This window comes from Cupressus sempervirens, chromosome 6 (genome assembly GCF_028749045.1).
Source record: "Cupressus sempervirens isolate cs-2001-9-10 chromosome 6, ASM2874904v1, whole genome shotgun sequence".
NCBI lineage: Eukaryota > Viridiplantae > Streptophyta > Pinopsida > Cupressales > Cupressaceae > Cupressus > Cupressus sempervirens.
In genome coordinates, this window is record NC_143123.1 from 49,339,452 (window position 1) to 49,343,878 (window position 4,427).

A 4,427-nucleotide genomic window follows, 5' to 3' on the forward strand; every position below is an offset into this window, starting at 1 on the left:
CCTCCCGAATGTTAGATTGAGAACCCAAATGATATTACCAAAGTCATCATGGTGGTTTGGAAATGAGGTACAGTCACTGGTTTTTTGTAGGTTTTGGTATTTTATAGTTAGGGTTTGGCTTATAGCAGATTAATTAGAAAAGTAATATAGGATGACAAATATATTTGGTATGAAATCTATCGAACATAGGACAATACATATCCTTCTCTATATAAGCTCTGATGTTCATAGTTTTGGTATGTAATTACAGCAAACTCACTCTCTTATATTTATCGAGAATGGAGAAAAATGGAGGCCAATATTCACTTTTTGCTCTGCTGGCGAGGTATTATAGCCAAAGAAAATAGGGATTGGCTAATGGATTACCTCACCTTGTCCAAGGCATACATTCAACTAGGAGTAAACTTTGACAATTTGGAGGCACTTGATTTCTGCACGCCTAACTCAGAGAAATCTAGCAGGGCCAAGACTGGTTTCGAATTTCCTCCCGAATGTTAGATTGAGAACCCAAATGATATTACCAAAGTCATCATGGTGGTTTGGAAATGAGGTATGGTTGCTGGTTTTTTGTAGGTTTTGGTATTTATAGTTAGGGTTTGGCTTATAGTGGATTAATTAGAAAAGTAATATAGGATGACAGATATATTTGGTATGAAATCTATCGAACATAGAACAATACATATCCTTCTCTATATAGGCTCTGATGTTCATAGTTTTGGTATGTAATTACAACAAACTCACTCTCTTATGTTTATCGAGAATGGCCAAAAATGGAGGCCAATATTCACTTTTTGCTCTGCTGGCGAGGTATTATAGCCGAAGAAAATAGGGATTGGCTAATGGATTACCTCACCTTGTCCAAGGCATACATTCAATTGGGAGTAAACTTTGACAATTTGGAGGCACTTGATTTCTGCACACCTAACTCAGAGAAATCTAGTAGGGCCAAGACTGGTTTCGAATTTCCTCCTGAATGTTATATTGAGAACCCAAATGATATTACCAAAGTCATCATGGTGGTTTGGAAATGAGGTATGGTCACTAGTTTTTTATAGGTTTTGGTATTTTATAGTTAGGGTTTGGCTTATAGCAGATTAATTAGAAAAGTAATACAGGATGACAGATATATTTGGTATGAAATCTGTTGAACATAGGACAATACATATCCTTCTCTATATAGGCTCTAATGTTCATAGTTCTGGTATATAATTATAGCAAACTCACTCTCTTATAAGATGTATCTAAAACCTTATATATACAAAGTATAGTTCATATTAATGGTTGTATATGTTCACATTCTCCTATTTACTTAGAATGTATGATGGCATAATCCACTATTTCAAATGGTAATTGGCAGCTATTAATTTCTATTTCTACATGGTAGTTTGAATTTTCATTTAAGCTAATATCTCAAATTCACTCTCACTTCATGTTGATGCCACTCCTATGTTATGTTCCTCATGATGGGCATAGAAATTGGGTTCTGTTGGCTGTCTGTAGTAGTTTAGTATCCTCAAATAGGCTATGCTAGTGTATTGATAGGTTAGGTTCGATAAGCAAGAAAACTATTTTTAAAAAAAGATGGTGAATTAGAGCTGAGTTTTAGATAAGGGTTTCAACTCTACCCCATTGATGCATATCATCAGACTTAAGACATAATTGTTTGGGTGACACTAGGCTAGATGAAATTAAAATTAGTTTGTTATCATTGTGAGCTCTCGAATGTAATATTTTTAGAAGATGGTTAATAAGAAGAGAGTATTTCTACTCTGTCTTGATGCATGAGAGTGACCCTAGTGTGGGAAGCTAAGCGGTCAGGGCCCCTGTTTTACTTTGTTTCTCATCGGACTGATAGGCATAACAATTCTTGAGAGGTGAAATATGTAATTGGTGGTGTGACAGTATCTTAATATCTGATCCTTATTTTTTTGAGGAGTTTCTCAATAAGACAAATCATTCATTTGCTTTTGATATGGATAAGTTTAGTTCACAATTGCAAATTGGGTCCAGTTACTATCCCAATCAGTTTTGGGTAGTCCTAGACTAACTTTCTTTGTTCTAGGTTATGGGTTTAATTGAGTCCTTAATTTGCAATTCATATCTAAGTATATGGACTTTCTTATTCTCTATATCAAAAAAATTTGAATTATGGGCACTCCCGGAGATTAGATATCTATGTATGTTTTGGATGATTTGATTTTAACTTGCATGGCACCTCAGTTGGTATAGTAACATTACAAGTTTTGTTGGACATTGTGGTAAAGCCCCGTTTAAGTCTTTATACGAGTCCTCTTTTTATTAAAATACCATTTTGTATAGGTCAATCTCTATTAGTATTAGTTGTTAGATGGTTTTGTTTTCTAGATAGGCTTCTGACATCGATAAATTGGAGATGCCACAAGGATGCTTTCATTTATTTATATTTAGTTATTCTTGTTTCTAACTATGTTTCATTGAGTAGAATAGAAAGATTGTATGCTCTTTAAATAATGAAATGAAAGGTAGCATAATGTGGATGTGTACCTATTGGAATATCGTAGCAGCTCCTGTCAATATATATGGTTTATCGAATTATGTTTCATGTATTTGTTCGGGGGTTCCTCCCCCTAAGCTGATAACAAAATTTGATTTTTTTTTTTTCTGGTTCTTGACTGGGGTATGCCCCTTTTAATCTATAATAATATAGGACTTTTTTGTCTCGAGAAAGACTGGAGGTTTTCTTCTTCGTTCTTTCCTACCAGTGCTCGTTTGAACAGAGATAATTGATGTATTTTATCTTTATATTAATAAAATTTTCAAGGCCTAAATCGTTTACCGATCAGAGAGAGAGAGAGAGAGAGAGAGAGAGAGAGGAGAGAGAGAGAGAGAGAGAGAGAGAGAGAGAGAGAGAGAGAGAGAGAGAGAGAGAGAGAGAGAGAGAGAGAAACCCCTCTTTTAATTTAATTTAATATTTCCTATTTAATTAAAAGAACTTGTTCCCTTTTAATTAAATAAAATCCACTTGAAAAAGGAAATAAAATAAATAAAAATTAAATAAATTCCTTTTTCCTCTACACTTAAATGCACATATTTCTAAGTGGGATTCTGTTTAATTTTCCTCCTCTTTTTTCATTGGTGGAATTTTGTCTCACACAGATCATTCTTTCTCCACCCTTGATTAAATCTTATTGTCTCTTAATATTAATCGTCCATTCTTCTTTATAAGGGAGAGCCCTCTCCTCATTTTGGACATCCATGATTATGCTATTGTTATGCTGTAGGTTTGGAGAGTGATTTTTGGAGAAGGAGTTTGAGCATTAAAGCTTTTTGTGGAAAAATTCTATCTTCTTGTCTTATTCTCTCATGCATCCATGGCTTCCATCATCATGATCCAACCTTGTATTTTCATATTAGCTTAGATCCATATTTGCTTTCATAGATTAATCTTGCATTATTATTTCCTTTCATAGATTAGCCTTTCTTGCATTGCTTTGCATTTTTATCATTTAGATTAGCTTGCATCTTTATTTGCATTCATATTTTGATCCTTGAATCTCTCATTCTATGGTGTACTTGCATGGGCACAAACTAGGTCAAACTGAGGGCCTCCATTACAAACCCTTGCATTCCACGAATAGAGAGCTATGAGCCACCATTCAAGACCTCATTCTTGAGCAATCTTGGATATAATGACTCATAGAAGTGTGTCAACATTTTAGAACACACAACAGGTCATATCCAGGTCTTCTTATGTTGTTTCCTTACTCTGTCATATGCAAATGTGAGTTGTCTCGCAATCTCTAGTAAAATGAGCATATTCGATGGATATCTTGAGAGTTTCTTCGGATTCATAGTTGTACCTACTACCCTTAGGTAGGTGAATGTCTTGAACTAGATGTAATAGGCACCCATATTTGCAATCCTTGTTGATGCCTTTACTGACATCCTCTTGGCATAATCATCCTCAATGAACCAAATGATTACAAAAATGAAAGCATCATTAACTATAATGTATTCTTTGCTCTAACTGAGAGCTTCTTCTTTACCAGTTGGGGATATACCACATAAGGCCAAGCATTAGCATCTTGCAAGCTTCCCTTCTTATACAATCCTGGATAGTTAGTTGTCCTTATCGCCAGTAAATACACCAAGTATGATGTCATGTAAAACTTGTGGTCAGCTTTGACTCCTACCAACTAATCATCTAAGTTTTCACTTAGTATTGTGGCCCAATCAATTGACATTTTAGTTGTTCTAATGGTATCAATGAAATGTACCATCCAAATATTTAGGTGCCCAGCTGCTGGTAAACCCATAAACCTGCTCAAAAGCCCAATGGAGTATCTGATGTCATCCTTCATGTATCCTCTAGTCATATCTACCTTGCTTGCTCTTTGCCCCATCGATGTTATATCAATAAAAAAATGACGATTGTATGATCACTTTAG